The sequence below is a fragment of the Zonotrichia albicollis genome, chromosome 9 (genome assembly GCF_047830755.1).
Source record: "Zonotrichia albicollis isolate bZonAlb1 chromosome 9, bZonAlb1.hap1, whole genome shotgun sequence".
NCBI lineage: Eukaryota > Metazoa > Chordata > Aves > Passeriformes > Passerellidae > Zonotrichia > Zonotrichia albicollis.
In genome coordinates this window covers 41,872,967-41,889,193 of record NC_133827.1, presented here as the reverse complement: position 1 = coordinate 41,889,193, position 16,227 = coordinate 41,872,967, and the positions used below count along the sequence as shown (strand labels likewise).

Sequence of the window (16,227 nt, the reverse complement as noted above, 5' to 3'; positions counted from 1 at the left end):
CCTTATTGGGGGTTTTACTCTGACCAAGCTAGAGAATCTCTGGGAATCCCAGAGAAGGGACCCGGGTGCCTGTGCTCTGCTTGGAAAAGGCTTCGGGATGGGAAGAGACCCCTAGTGCAGAGCATCACTATCCCTGACAAAACACAAAATTCTGTAATAGGAATGGATGTTTCTCAGGTGACTATTGTAATTGATTTTATTATTTATCAGTGATTGAAATCAGGACTCAGGACTGTCTTTGTCACACAGGGCAGTTCTTGGGGCAGCCTCAGTGAGGAAGCTGTGCAGACACAGAGACCTGTTCCCCCCACTCTGCTGCCAGTGCTGGGGCCAAGCTGGGCTGTGCCAGGCTGTTGGTGGCTGGTACGTGCCACGAGCAGGCTCAGGGACTCGTGGAGAGCTGTTCCCTCCACTCCTGCAACCCCCCCGAAGGGTGGGATGGTGAATCCAGCAGCGCCCTGCAGGGCAGGAGCAGAGGGGGACACTGGGGAGGAGCGGAAAGAAATGACAGGAAATCCTGTGCATGGCCGTGCTGGCTGCAGGCTCCCTCAGCAGCGCTTGGGGACTGCTCAGCCGCGTGCTGCACCTCCAGCTGCACCTGCAGCACGGCCCGAGCTCAGGCACTGCAGGGCCCGGGTCCGGAGAGGCGGCTCTGCTGCTGGCACGGGGGCTGTGGGTACGAGCCCCCTGCTCCGGCTGCGGGGCACAGCTGGCACAGCCCAGCTGAGCCGCATGGCCCTTCCCCTGCAGCACTGCCACACACCCCTTGTCCTGGGCCATGCCCACCATGGACATGCCAGGCAGGAGCCACTGCACAGTGTACCAGAGCTGGCATGGCCAGTGAACGTGGGGCACCATGGTGTTTCCCCCTGGTATTAGCGAGGGACATTTCCAGCTGGCCCTGAGTGCAGCAAAGCTTTGGGTGGAAGGGCGGCTGGCTTTGGAAGCCTGGAGCTGGTGGTAACCCCAGCAGAAAGAGCAAAAATGGGCCCGAAAGCCCCTGGCTGCGAGGCCAGGCAGCCGTTATCTGCGGCTTGCAGCAGGAAGGAGTCCCGGGCACGCCCCAGCCATTGCCCCATTTCCAGGGAGCGCGGCCCATGGCCCGTGTCAGGGCCCGAGCCCGCTTTCCCCAGCAGCTGCCAGCGGGCAGATTAACGGGGCACAGCGAGGCTGCAACCGCGTGTCCGTGTCCCCGGTGGGAGTGAGCTCCGTCAGCGAGCGGGGCTGCAGCGCCATGCAAAGCACTTCCTCTGCCGTGGCCTTCTCTACCAGCAGAAAGGAACTTTTGCTTCCTTAAGAAAATACATGTGCAAAGCCCAGCCCGTGGCCAGCGCTGCAGGAAGGGCTCACTTCACTCCTTGGCCCCCCAGGTTTGGTAAGTGTCATTCTCCGGCCTATCACCGCTTCCCCAGGCCAGGCTACCGCCACAGAGAGCTGCTGGCTGTCATTGGCCCCGCAGACTCAGGGGCGGTGGCTGTGCCAGCCACGCTGCTGTGCCCCAGCACCAGCCCAGGTGGCACCGAGCCGCTGCCCTGGAGTGGGGCTCAGCAGCCCGCCCAGAGCAGCAGGACACTGCGGCCGCCGGGACAGACGGACGGTGAGTTGATTGCAAAGCTGGACGCTTTCATTGTCATCTTTCATTGTGCTGCTTTTGCATGTGCACCCCGCTATCCTGAGTTAGTGAAGACTTGAATAATTTATTAGGGAAATGAACGGTAAAAGCTTTTGTGCAAGGCATGAGTAACAAAACTCTGTGGGTCTGAAGAGCATTAAAAGTTGCAGTCAGACCCACCGTAGACCCTCTGTGGTGCGTGCTGGGGGTCCACTGGGACCCTGTGGTGTGGAGGAGCTGCACCCTGAGTGAGCAGCAGCCTGCTCCCAGGGACACGTGGAACAAGCACTGCCATGGTGCCGGCATGTGCATCTTCTCTGTCTTCTGCTTTTGCTACAGCTTGATCCATTCATCACCTGTGGTGCTTACTGTGCTGGAAAAGTTGAGAGAGGTTCTCACATGCTTACAGGAGCCCTGTGAGCTGGTCTAACATGTGTTGTGTTCTGGGGGTAGAGGGGACACAGGGCTGGCGAGGCTCCCTGCCATGGCTGTGCTCCACTTTGGGTGCATTTCCCAGCTGGTTTAACATCTGTTGTGCTTTGGCAGTAGAGGGGACACAGGGCTGGCGAGGCACCCTGCCATGGCTGTGCTCCGCTTTGGGTGCATTTCCCAGCGGGGTGAGTGCTGGCCCTCCACATGGGTGTGGGTGTCCATCCCTGGAGCTCCTCAGCCCCGCTCTGGCACTCTGGAGGGCTGTTGGTTAAGCACATGGGAGGCTGAAATGACATTAATCCTCTGAGAGCGACCCTCAGCTTCCTAGCGTGAAATCTGCTGCTGCTGGTGAACGTCCCGCCAGTTTTCTGTGCCTCAACACCACGTTGGATCACAGGCAGCAGCCATGGGGCTGAGCACCCATACTGGTCCCATGGGGCTGGGGGGTGAACGGGTGCTGCTGGAGGGGCTCTAGCATGAGCTGCTGCAGAGAAGGAAAGAAATTGCCTGTGTAGAAAGTGCAAAAGCTACAATGGGTATCACAATTATTTGCTAGGAATTGCACTGTGGATTTTTCTCATTTGCGTGCTTGTAGACTAGGAGAGATTATAAGCATCTTATTGCTTTCAACAAACATACTATCACTCAGTAGTTGCACGAGGCTTTGAAACAAAAGGACAAAACGGTGTAAGGGCCAAGTCCTAACTGTGTGTGCTATATTTACAGAAATGCAGATGCAGATGAGCTGATTAAAAGAAACCAATGTGCTGTGGCCTGGCGGGAAGCGTGTGCTGTGCAGAGCGGCGGGAGCAGCTCCGGAAGAGCAGGGAGGCTGCAGGGCCTTCTGTGGCAGCAGCACTGCAGCTTGTGTCAGACCTTTTTGGGGAACTTGAGCTTCACCAGTGTTGCACAAATAAGGGCATCAGGAAGCAAACGGCTTCTGCAGGGCTGCAGTCGTGTTCAGTCCGGGTTTGAAGCAACTCTGTGTCTGCCTTCAATAAAGGCTCAAGGAGGGAAGGAAGATCAGAGGGTAGGTTGACTTAGTGGCTGCTGTATTTCAGCTATTTGGTGAGATAAAATGATGTCACGGGCCACACTTGGAGCTCAGGTGGTTTCTGTCTGTGTGATGGTGGGTCCGGAGCCCCCCGTGCTCCTGACGGGCGGGAGCCCTGCAGTGAGGAAGCGTTTTTGTTCTGCTCGAGGTGCAGCTGTGACGAGGATGCCCACAGGCACCCTGGTGTCAGGCTCTGGGACACACTGGCCCTGCTGCCTGCGGGGCTCAGAGGGAAGGGCAGGCACCAATTTCACAGGTCAGCCTCTCACCTCAACAGCACCAGGGCTGCACTGACTCAGCTGGGAGAGCTCCTCTTTCTTGCTCCACTTGTGTTAGCAAAAAGGGACTCTAGAACACAAAGTAGCCCTCAAAAAGCTTCCTTGGCACACAGTGTTTCTCTTTGTCCTCTGGGCTGAGCAGCACACAATGCTGAGTGTGCAATGACATATTTCTTTATCTTTGCTGTAAGGCAATTAGTCTGTTGGAATTGCAGGTGGTGATTGTTGTGGGAGACCCCTGGATCTGAAATTTCCTCTCAGTTTTCTCTTGACCCTGCCCTGCCTGGACATTGTGTTATGACAGAGCTTGTGCCTGACATCCATGCCCTAGGGTTTGATCCCCTGTGACCTGCATAAACCGACGTGAATGGAATGCATTCACTTTTCAGGATACAGTGAGAAATGCCCTCACTGTGCCCAGGACGCAGCTCCAGTCTCCCAGCACCAAGACACTGTCTCATGCCATTATTTAGAAAGAATTTGGGCAGGGAGGAGTTTGTACAAAAACTTTGTGAGCAGAACAAGTGCTTTGAAAACGCCCAGAGCGGTGATGTTGGTTCTCAGGGAGGAAATGGCCCAGGGAGCTCTTTGTGCTTGAACGGGAACAGGAAGAGCACAAATGGCCCAGTACAATGTTCACTCCCAGGGCCCATCGGGGCTGTGCAGCCAGGGACACCTGCACTGCCCCACAGTGAGGCAGGTAAATATTAAATACCATGGCATACCAGTTGTCATGGATTTTGTTCTGATCTGGATTAAACTTCATTGAAATGCAAGCGTAACAACACAACATTTTACTGAGAGAAAACGGAATGCTTCTTTGTCCTTTCAGTCTCCCGTTTCTAGCAAAAAGCCATCAGAGCTAGCCAGCAGGTATCAGAAAGCTCTCCCAGCCAGTGAGGTGCCAGCATTTCCTCGGGCATATGGCACACCTGGATGCTCCCCAGGCTGGGCGGCTCTGAGGAGGGATGCTCACTAAACCCATCCTGTTTCCAAAGCGCTGCCTGCTCTGTTGCAGGGGTGATTAGAGCACAAGAAAAGCAAAGTTAATTATATCCCCTCCAGGCCGCCAAATAGAACAAAAAGCCTGATGAAGGAAGCAGCTGGAGTTAGATCTTGAGACCAGGTAACAAAATCTGTCTCCCAAAGTAAAGTTAGGAATTATTTGTCATTACTTCATCTCACAAAACATAACCCTCTGCTCATGTGTCTGTGTTAAAAGATTTTTGATATATGTGACACTGGAGAGAAACTCCTTGTCACTTTCCTTGTCACTTTCCTCGTCTCCTTCCTCGTCTCTTTTCAGTTTGTTTGTCTTTCCTAAAGTGTGGTTAGCACCACGGGGGTTCGATGAGCCCTTTGCACATGGCCCTGCGTGCGTGTCCTGGCAGGGGACACACCGATACCCCTCTGGCTAATCTAGACTACTGGTGTCCTTTTCTGCACCCTGCGGCCGGTGTCACCCGCACGGCAGCACCGACACGTGCCCTGTGCCGGGGCACAGCGGACCTGTTGGCTGGGCGGTGGGCTCTGCTGCTGCTGCTGCTGCTGCTGTGGAGGGCCGGGAGCGGGGAGCTGCTGATGGTGGGTGCCGGGCGAGCCCCGCCAGCCCCCGCAGCAGCCGGCACAACGCCGCTCTGCATCGGCTGCTCCCGCTGAGAAGAAGGAGGAGCGGGAGCCGGGAGGAAAGCAGGGTCCCTCTGCCTGCCTTGGGAAGCAATTCCTTAGAGGATCGCGTCCTCAGGAACGGCGTTGCGGGGGGGGTCCGGAGCCATCGCGCTGGGCGCTGTGCGGACACGGCCGGGCCCGGGCAGCGCCGCCCGCCCCCAGGCCGCCCCTGCCGTGCCTCCCCCGGCCGGAGGCGGCGGGGCCGGGCACGTGTGCGGGCCCGGGCTCGGTGACTCATGAGGCGCCGGCCGCTCCGCCGCGGGGAGGATGAGGGAGGGCGGCCCCGGGGGAGGGCAGCCCGCCGCGCCGCCGCCCCGCTCCGCGCCTTCCCCTCGCTCCCGCGGCGCCCGGAGCGCGGAGGCCGCACCGGGATTAGGTGAGCGCGGCCGGGCCGGGGCCGGGCCGGGCGCCCCGCGGGCCCGGGGCTGCCGGCGGGGCCGGGGCCGGGCGGCGCTTCCGGGCGGGGCGGGGGCGGCGGCGGAAGCGGGCCCGGGGCTGGCGCGGGGAGCCCGCGCCGCCGCTGCCTCCGCCCGCCGCGCCGGCGGCACCGTCAGCATGAGCCGCTGAGCCGAGCGGGCCGCGCCGGCAGGGCCCCGCCGGCAGGCCCGGGTGAGTGCGGCGGCGAGGCCGGGCCCGCGGCGGGGGGAGGCGGGCGGCGGCCATGCGGGGCGGCTCCGCGGCAACGGGGGCTCCGCGGGGAGCGGGGGAGCGTCGCTGCGCTCGGCGGGCCGGGGACAGCCACCGGCCTCCGCCAGGGGCCGGAGCGCGGCCGGGGCGCGGCCCCGCTGCCCGCGCGTCCCTGCGGCAGCGCCCGCCGCGGGGCTCCCCACGCGGGTCCCCGCCCGGAGCTCGGAGCCCGACCCGCCCGGCCGCGGGGCGAGCAGCGGCTCCGCAGCACAGGGCCGGGGCTCGGCCGTGGCTCGGGGCTGCCCGGTGGGCTGTGGGTGCCGGCGGGGCCGGTGCCGCGGTGCGGTGTCTGAGCCCGGCGGGGCGGGAGCCGCACACGGCGGTGCGGGATCAGCACACGGCGGGGCGGGCGGCAGCGCCCCGTGCGCACTCACCGCACGGCCTGGCCCCGGCGGCTGCCGCGGTAGCGTGACGGAAAGAGAGCTTTTTGTTTCATTTTTGGAGAAAGTTCTTGAATTCCGAACTTTGGTTTGCAGGTGCAAGCAAGTCAGTTTGTTAAGGCGTCGGTTTAGTGGAAGAGGAAAATGCAGGGATGTTTGTGTAAAATGGTTGTCTTGGAAAAATATGTGATTGTCTGTCTTAGAAAGAAATAATTTCTTTTGGTGATTTTTTTGAGGTGGGGAATATATGCCCCAGAGAAAGGGAGAAGCAGGACACGGGTGACAGAGGTAATGAAGTGCAGGAGAGCAGGTTCAGGGAAGGGATGTAACGGGAAAGAGGGATGGAAGTAATGAGTAGCGATGGTGAATAACTTAACTGGATTATTTTTTTTTGGCACTACGGAGAAGGGGTTCTAATGAAACGACAACATATTACAAAGTGACAAGAAAATTGTTTGCATAATGAATAATTAACCAATGGCACTTGTTGCTGCAGGAGAGGTTTGGGGTGAGAGCTGAGGAGAGGTTGCAGGCTTCCCTCGGGCTGGCTGCATGTGACACTGACCCTGGGCAGGCCCACTGGCATAGAGCAGTATTATGATAATTTAAAGTAGATAAAAGAGGAAATGAAAGGCTTGGTAACCCCATGCTTACTGCAGTGGTGACAGGACTGCTGCATGTGGAAGGCTGGGATGTGCCACTGCAGGAACAAGAGGTGTTGGGCGTCTCTCTGCTCTGGGCTGAAAGCAGGCATAAATAGCAATAAATAGCCAGTTGGGGTGTATCCCACAGCTGCCCCCAGCCTGGTCCCCCCTGGGTAGGAGGATCTGTAATGCACTCCTGCAGCCTGTCCTCTGAGGGGTCTCTGGAGGGCAGGTGAATGCCCCATCCCTTGGCCTTGGTGCGATGTCCCAGCCATGTCCTGCTCCGTCCCTGCATCGGGTGCTGCTCTGACTGTCCTCGAGCCGCCTGTGCTGGAAGCCTGCAGAGCAAGGGTGATGCCCAGGAGATGGACATGGGTGCCAGCAAACACTGGAGCCCGCCCTGGCCGTGGGAGGCTGCTGCCCTGCAGGGCCAGGGTTTGGCTGCCCGGGGCAGACAGGCTGTCAAAGCCGCATGGTTTCACCTCGCTGTCCAGGGGGGTTTCTGTGGCCACAGGAAGGTTCTTACACGTGTGGTGTAGATGAAGATCTGCTGGTCAGCTCAGATTAAATCATAGGCTTCCCTCCCTGTTTTTATTTCCTTTGAGTACGTGTTTTATTCTGCTGCTTCAGCGTTAGTGGGGAGGTGGTAGTGACACAGAGATGCCTGTAATTAGGGGCATGAGCCTCAGCACCTCTTGATTCCTCAATAGTGGCTGATTCCTGCTCAGGAGCTGGTGGATAATAATCTGCAGACATAATTTTCTGACACTGAGGAAGTCATGCGTGTTGGGTTGTAAAAGGCCTTGTGGTAACTCCGTTACTTTCAAAGGCTTAATGAGTGTTTTCCTTAGGCATATTTTCGATGGGAATGCTGTAAACAGCATGTTAGCTAAGGCCAGCTCCTTAAGGTAAAACTGCAGGAAAAATTCTGTTCCCATTCCTTATGATTCATGTTCATGCCAAGGATGATTTTTGCAACTATGAGTTTATCAGTAAATTCCTGCTACTACTCCTGTCCGGAGGGAAGGGAGAGGGAGGATCTGGCAGAGTTCAATCGCTTCCCTGGGAATTCCTACACTTCAGTGTGTCCTGCTGTGCTCAGCCCTACACAGGGGCTCTCCTTTGCCTTGCATGACTTGTGGTCTCCACTGTTTGTGTGCCTTAGGGATTAGAGCAGTTACCTATGCTTATTATTTTTAAATTTAATTTTATTAACAATTATATACTGTAAACTTAGTTTCCCAAGTTATGCAGCAAAGTAAACAACGTTTCTTTCCTCCTACCCCATAGTTATTTACCAAAAGAATAAACATGTAAATATGTTTGAGTGCTGTCCTCAGTGACGTTTGGACATATCTGCTCTGCTGTGAATATTTGCAATTGCAATTCCATTAGTGTCAAAGAGAGTTCCCAGCAATTAACAAGGAAAGAGAAGGGACTATTAAAACCATGTTGTGGTTGTGATGAAGCTTCAATACACCCTGAGCTGAGCAAATACAGGTAATGTCCCGAGTTGTGAGGTGAAGGCTTTGTGTGGCTGCTGGGAGGATGCTGGAGCCCGCTCTCCCTTCAGCAGTGTGTGCAGGGGCAATGGCCTAGCCAGTACCTTGCTCAGAGTAAAGAGCCAGAGACAAATGTTGCTTGCCCTGATCTGTGCATTCAAGGCCAGCAGTAAGTTCTGCTGTTCTGAAGATGCTCTGAAGTCTGTTCAGTAGTTTCAGAGGCGGCAGCAGGAGAGCAGCAGCAGCCCCTGAGCTGGGGCAGGCTGACAGGTAGGAGGTTTCCTATGCCCATTGGGCAGTTTGGGCGCTGGGTTTGATGTGTGCTGACCTCAGGGTGAGGTCCCACTATCTGTCAGAAGAATTCCTTTTCCTAAGGGATCAATTAAATTTTTTAAATGTCCACTTTGTGTCAACTTCTACCTTTTCAGACAGTCCATGTTTCAGATTATGTGCATGTAATTGTTATAGAAGAATATTTTTATCCAAAATATCTTTATTCAAAGTAGCTGGGAATAAAAAAATGTTTGCAATAGGTATAATCTATCCTCAGTAAAATCTGACTTGAGTTCTCACAGTTCAACTTGATTAACTTTGAAATTTTGAAGGTAAAATTGCTGTTGGTACAAATTAGTAAGAGCAGCAGCGGTGTGTAAGGTGACAGCACTTCTGTCAAAAGGGGGCAAAATCCTGCAGTTTGAGTTCATTTTGGTTTGAATATATGGGTTATACAGGGAAACTGAGGCAGCCAGGCCTGAGGAAAATGCAGCTGGGCCTGAGTTTTGTGTAGCCAGATTATAATTCCCATAAGACAAGTGCATGACCAACATTAGCCCAGCCTGGGGAATGGGCCAGCTCAGCTTGGGTCTGTCTGTCCTTCCAAACCCCCTCCTGGAGCTGCCGTGATCTGAGCCCTGTGATAAAATGTATGACTCCTGTGTGCTCCCTTTGCTTTGGGCAAATAGGCCAAATACTTGTTTTCTCAGAAAAATATTTTGGTACATAAATGTGCATGGTGTATATGAATAGCTGAAAGGAGTGGATTTCCACAGAAGAAAAAGCAGTAAGTGTTAGATAGGTTGCTCTAAACAGCAAAGGGCTGGGCGTGTTTCAGAGCTCCTGCACAGCCCGCCGTGGCTGGCCTGGCTGGGCTGGGCTCCTTCTATCAGCCCCTCTTGAGAATGTGCAGGTGGCAGCGCCAGCGCCTGCCGAGTGCCCAGGTTTTCCTGTGGGAAGTGTACCTCGCTGTCCGCCCTGGGGCACGCTGCTCTTGTAAAAGGAATTTCTTTTCCCTTATGTAACTTGTTGGTGTTACATCCAGAGTCGGCTCTTGCAAAAGTGCGTCAGTCTTGCTTGCAGTGGCACTGAAAAAACTTAACAGAGCGTGCACTGAATTCCCCCCTTATCTCTGTATAGCACATTTTATGTATCTTGTAGTGAGATGTTTTGTTTCTGCAGTTTCAGACTTCGTGTTTCAGAAGATTAATAGACTTAGCAGCCCTGTTTGCTCAGCTTAGCAGCGATAACAATGTAATAAGTCATGAGACGGTCGCAGATCATCTGGCAAGGCAAAATAAGCCTTGGACTTGAACTTGGAGCAGGTATTATTTGCAGAGAAAAGTGAAATGTTGAAAGCATTATAAATAGCGTGTCGTGCCTGGGGTGGCCGTGGGTTGAGGTCTGCCTGCAGAGCCGGCACGGGAGGCGGCTGCTGGCATCTGCATTTGTGCTCCGGATGGCCCGGCAGGCCGAGGCAGCGTTTGTACCGTACATGGCTGCTATTTACTGCAGCACGTACAGCCCTGCCGGGCTGGGCCCGGGCTGCAGGAGCGGGCTGGGCCCGGGCTGCCAGCCCTCCCGCAGCACCCCGCGCATTCCTGCTGCCTGCCTGCGTCCCGGCCAGCCAGTCCAACTGCGAGCAGTGAGTAAGGACTCGGGAACCCAGAGCATGTTTGGGCTCCCGGCCCAATCCTGCTTCCCGAGAAGTTAATTGGAATTTTTGCTTTCTAAAAAAGGGAGAGCAGTTAGAGGTGCCCGGCTCAGCCCCGCAGGGCCCTGGGCGCTGCCGTGAGCGCGCTGTGCGGCCGGGCTGCCCCGGGCTGTCCCGGGCCCGGCGGGGATGGGCTGTGCGGGCCGGGCTGCCCCGGGCTGTGCTGCCCCGGGCCCGGCGGGGATAGGCCGCGGCCGGCCGGAGCCCCGGCTGTGCTCCGAGGCTGCTGGGGCCGTGGCGCTGCAGTGGCGCTATCTGCACTGCAGTGACGGTACCGGCGCTCGCTCGAGGAGATAAGCGTTGCCTTTAGATGTGAGTGCCCTGCTGTGGGAGCACGCCGAGCTTGCCGTGTCACACGCACCCGAGGTGTGGAGCCTTTGCTCCCCGGGCAGCGCGCAGGAGCGGCCGGGCTGGCTCAGCCTTTCCGAGCAGGATGCCAAGCTGCAGGCACAGCAGCGGGCCTGCACTGGCCATATAAAGGAGGTGTCGGGTGCTGCCAGGCCACCCGCCCTTCCTCTTCCTCACCGCTCGCCGGTGTGTCAGCGCTGCCTGTGCCTCTGGCTCCCATGGAAGGAAGCTCCTGATAAACACGGCAGCGTTTTCTGGGCAGAAATAAACTCGCCCTTTTTCTTCTGTGCCTCTCCCAAGCTTGGGATAAAATCCGAACAAAAATGTTGATTCTAGTGTCTGGAAGAGTTTATTAGTGCCTGGGCAGCATTCCTGACTTCATGTGCCCACCTCTGGTTTTCAGTGAAGTCTGGAACTCTTTACCTGGGTCATGAACCCTTCCATGCTCCAAACGTAGGCACAGCTCCTGTGGACTTTGAGCCTTCTTTCAAGCAGTGAAAAATCAAAGGTAGTGAGTCCGTGATCCTGATAATGTAATTATGTATTTTTCAGCTTTTTGATGCGTAGCAGTTTAAAATGTTGTTTTGGGAGTGGGTGCTTGCTGTGGTGCTGGAGCTTTGCAGGCTGCTGGGAAGGAAGTCCCTGGGCAGATATCTTGTTTGCTGCTTATCAACGTTTTATTGAGCTCCTGTATTTATGTGCAAATATATTCAATAAATAAATCTTTAATGATGTGATTTTTGTTGTGAAAAGTAGACACAGCTCTGTTCAGTTCTTATAATTAAATACAGCTAATGGTGGAACAGAAATATAAGCACTTGAACTTCTTTCACTGCATGACTGACAAAATTATTGCTTTGGATTTGGTTTGTTTTCTACAACTTCTGAGCATTCTACAACTTCTGCCTTTAATCACCATTTTTATAAAAGCTAGGTTTTCTTAAGTTATTTCAGAAGCCGTTTTCCAAATATCCCTATTTCTATTTTCCAATATCCCCATTTTTGTTTTTTGTGTAAGAGTAGAAATTTAAACTTTCATTCTTGGTGTTTTAAAATGGCTTTTAGAGGTAGGAAGGAAAATACAAGGAAAGCAGTGATCTTTTGAGGTTTTTCCAAAATGCCTTCATTGGGTTTAACTTGGGTAGCTTGCTGTGTTAATGGAAAAGGGACACGTTGAGGAGAAGCCGAGCAGAGGACAGAGTGTTCCGTGTGAGGCGTCCCAAGGGACAGTGGCAGTGGCAGGGACCAGCCCAGCTCAGGAGCCCTTTGTGGCTCGTCCCCTGTTGGTGGAAGCTCTGCTGGCTAGGCTTGTGTGCAGAGAGGCTGTTCTGAACAGGGGCTCTTAGAGCCTTGTTTCTCATGGGTATTGCTAGCTGTGTACGTGCCGTAATTCAAAATGAACAAGCGTAACAATATACTAAAGCAAATACTGATTAAGAACGTGTCTCAAAGATATTTTCCACTTATTTCCTAAAATAAAAGTCATGCAGTTTTTATTACTTCTTTTTAATACCAGTGACTAATCTGAAGCTTTTGCTTGATATCTGAAGACATGTGTATTTGTTTAGTTTGTGTGAGATTGGTCACGATCCAAAACTGATCACATCAGTAAGTGTGTCTGTGCTGCTGAGCGTTGTATATGTAAGGATCTCTATTAAGTCAAGGAAAGCATCTCCTAAACAGGTTTAGTTTTGCTGTGTATGGAAAAACCATTTTATATTTAGTGTATAACAGTCATCTCTGATACCTCAGACGGTGACAGGGCAGAGAGAATTAAAAATCCCATTCTCTGTGGTTTAGATTCTTATGTAACTAATTAAATAAATTACACAGATTCATTGTGTTTTCTGAGAAGTCGTACAAGTTTGTCTCATCCTGGAAGGATGTGATTATAAACATAAATTAAATGTAAGGCCAGAATGAATCAAAGCGCCGAAAGTGCTCTATTTTAGATCTGAGATTCCCTGAGAAGCAGACAGCTGTGAATGCAAATGCCGTTGGCTGTGTCTCCTGTCTCACAGCAGACGCTGGAGTGTTTTCAGGACTGTCCTTGCCGTGATTCATGTTGGTGGCCGAGTCGGGCGGTGTCGTCATCGCGCTGAGCTGGCAGCGCCTCCCTGCTCCAGGTGTCCCCAGCGTGGCAGTGCTGCCACTCCGTGATGCTGCCGTGGTTTCAGGGTGTGGGACTCTGGTCCCTCCTGGGGGTGCTGTGCCTGGCACTGCCTGGCCATGCTGCAGAGCCAGGCCGCTGGTTTGCCACTTGGGCTGCAGTCCTTCAGTCCAAGCTGGAGTGCTCTGCTGTCCCTCATTCCCAGGTAATCGTGATTTGTGGTTGCCCCTGCATTGCCATAGCTCGCCATGGCTGAGCTGCAGTGACCAGGTCTAAGGGCTGCTGCAAGCAGAGCTCGGTGTAACGAGTTCCTCGTGAGCTGGACTCACGTCCCTTTTCGGTTGCCCTCAAGGCAGATGCAAGATGAAGCAATCCATGGTGGGCCTGCCTAGGAGTGTGCCTAATGGGCAGAGAGCAGCAAGGCGTCCCCCATGGAATCGTGCCCCACTGTGCTCCTGAGGTGTCCTCAGAGCCAGGAGAGCTGCTGGCATTGTCACCCGAAGCAGGAGCATTGTCACCCGCACACCAGCGTGGAGCACGTGACATGAATGGCCTGTTCTATTCCTGGTAATTAGGTTCACATTTAATCTTGCTAGTTAATTTGATGTGTGCAGGGATGTGGTAGCTGCATCCAGACACCTGACTCGAAATTATTGTCCTAACAAAGTGGTTGTCATGTGAACGGGCAAGAACTTTGAAATCTGGAGTTTTTGATGTGGGCAAAGGTAGGAGGAGTGGCCCAGCCATGAGTTAGTGTGGCCAAGGGGAGGAGCTCATTGTCCAGAGGAAGTGGTTCTGTTAATTAATTAATAATGCTAGTAGCAACCATGTGTGTGTCCTGATCCATCAGGTGCTGTCTGCAGTGCTCCCTCAGGACTCCTTTTGCCCGCTGCTTTGTCCAGGTGTCTCTGGGGAAGGAGAAGCCACCCTTTGCACCAGGGCCATGTGGCAGCTGCAGGAGGAAGGGAAGTGGGACCTGAGCAGCACTGAGGTGCTGGTCTGTCTGTTTTCCCTTGCAGTGCTGGAGATGTTCAGGCATCAGACCCGTGGGAAGCCGGGGTTGGTGAATGCTGCATCTCTCACCACTGAGAGCTCCTCCGGGTCACTTCTGCTGAAACCATCAGCATCAGCTGAATTTGGTGTCAGAGGGAAGTGATTCCTTCCCTTGCTGAGTCATGGATGTGTTGGTTTTTTTTTTTCAGTAGAGATTCTTCTTATGGATGATGCTAATCATCGTGTTTTATATAAATTCATACACACACGTGCAGCTGGAAGTCACCTGTCCCTCTGGGACAGTTTCTACCTCTTTGCTGCTGCTGCAGGTGCCTCCTGGCTCTGAGGCTGGGCTGTGGGACCCATCCTGGGGTTTGCCATGTGGCTGTTCTTGAGGACAGCACCCCGCAGCCGAGACAGGCATGAGCAAAATGACAGTAAAATTACAGTCAGCGATGCTGTGTTCCTAGTGAGCCTGAGTCACGGCTGCAGGGAGGGTTTTACAGGTGCAGTGCTCTGTTCGTGCACCCTGTGCTGCCCGGGGAGGCCCCAGGGTTGGGGGCTGCTCCTGGGCTGACCCCGCTGCCGTGGTCATCCTGCTGCTCTCCTGCCTTGCTGGGCTTGTGTACATTTGCAGTTAATCAAACAAGATGTGCAAGAGTCGGATTAATAAATAGCTTGTAGTTTTTGGAAGGGTGCATAGTTGATTTATTATGGCCTCTCAAAAGCCTTTGTATAGAAACATGTTTAAAATTAGTATTAGAGCAAGAAAATGAAAATTACTTTAATAAAGCAGGTTTTGTTTTTTCAATTCAGTTTTTTACTTTTTGGAATTTTAACTTAAATCACTAGATTACTGTTATTTTTAAAGATAAACAACTTCTTTTTAGGCTTGCTTGGGCAATGTCACTTCTTTTATGATAGGAATTCCCCTATGCCAGGATAATACAGAACTTCCCATTTCTAAAATACACTATGTGAATGTTATGGCAAGGGAATTACAGTGCAAATATGTTTTAATACCAGAAGCAGTATTTGTGACTTCAGTGGTGGGTGGGCATGGATATGTAAATGCTGTGTAATACATAAATTGATGAAAAGTGGATTAAAGGCAGAGTAGTCCTTGTCCATTTTGTGTCCCTGACTTAAAGCTGCAAGAACAGAATAACGTCTTGTGTGCCACATCCAGAGACAGGGCCTGGCCCGTGCCTGTTCTTGCTCATAAATACACATCCAGCTAATGCTGTCAAACTGTGAATCCCGTGTGTCCCTGAAGTCTCACATTTTATAACAGGGATTAATATATACTCCAGGTTATTTAAAAAAATCAGCAGACATGTTTCTTGACTTTAATATTTTTAAAATTACAGCAAGAGCAGTTAATCTGTAACTGTCTGCTCCTTAAAGGTAAGAGGGTTTATGGAATTTGCAGTGTAGCTTTCTGACTTGAAAATAGCATTACTGTAATCTAAAGTAAGAGAGGATTGGGCTGTGGGATTTGTATGTCAGTGCCCGTGCGCTGCTGGTGGGAATTGGCTCCCAGTTTGATTAGGGATGGAAATCTTGGGGCAATACCTGATTTCTGCACATGACTGGGGCATGTAGTGTACAACATGGTGCCTCTTTGTTCATTATTTATCAAGTTTTCATGAACTGAGTACACTTGGGTGTGTTAAATTCAGAGGGAATGTCACAGTTAGGTGGTTCTGCTAAAACAGTTTCAGAAACTGTGAAATAGACTCAAGATAAAACCATGTCTGATGGGGATGTGCTGGAGGAGCCACTGAAGTCAGTGGGAGGTTGCACCAGGAAAGTCTGTCAGAGCTAAAACAGTACAGAAAAAACCTTTAAAACACTACTACTAGCAGTAGTAGTAGTCCTAAAACTATGTATGTCATGCAAAATATCTGCGTCACAGAAGCAGTGTTGGCAGTTTTTTTACTAATCTGGTGTGGCACTGAATAGTTCAAAGCCAACACGTGCTTGCAGTTTTACCAGCTCCCAGTCCAGGCTGCTGTGAAACCCAGCCCAGGCTACAGAAGCCTGGCAGCCCTGCTCTAGGGCTGGCTGCTCTCTGCTCCTGCCTCTGCACTCCCATTTTGGCCTGAAATACAGAAAAGTACAAAATTGTAAAAGGAATCAGCTTCCATTTCCCTGCTGTCCTATGGGAGCAGCCCAGAGTGTGAGACAATCTTCAGCTGCAGTTTACTAAAGAATATTTTCCTTTATCCAGTCCTATACTGTTATGTGACAAGATGTTAATTAGCTCATTGTTTCAGCTTAATTTTGTGACAGTGCTATAATTATATCCCTCAATTGTGCCATGGAGTAATTGCTGTATCTCTTCCAAATTTTATATTCAGATATGTTATTGGTAAACTTTGAGTTTGGCAGAGGTGTTTTGAAAATACTGTAAGGAGTCAGTAATTTTGTGTTCCTTGATTTAAAAGACAGCCATTTGGCAATTTCAAGCTTTGAGACTGCCCTGTCAGTGTAAATAGAATATTGATTTTATTCCATTTCCTATCTCAT

At 52.5% G+C, this 16,227-nt stretch overlaps 1 protein-coding gene across 11 annotated transcripts in view; it reads left to right on the top strand.

Moving 5' to 3' along the window:
* Positions 1-1,161: 1,161 nt before the first annotated feature.
* Positions 1,162-16,227, top strand: part of MBNL1 (muscleblind like splicing regulator 1) — a 64,159-nt gene continuing 49,093 nt past the window's right edge. For 3 of the 11 annotated variants that reach the window (XM_074547580.1, XM_074547577.1, XM_074547574.1), the window contains exon 1: positions 5,496-5,653. The gene's annotated coding sequence lies outside the window, so the exon portion shown is untranslated. Of the gene's footprint in view, positions 1,376-4,938; positions 4,961-5,034; positions 5,421-5,495; positions 5,654-16,227 lie in introns of those variants that run through there. The other 8 variants (XM_074547582.1, XM_074547579.1, XM_074547578.1 and 5 more) reach the window with 6 other exon arrangements.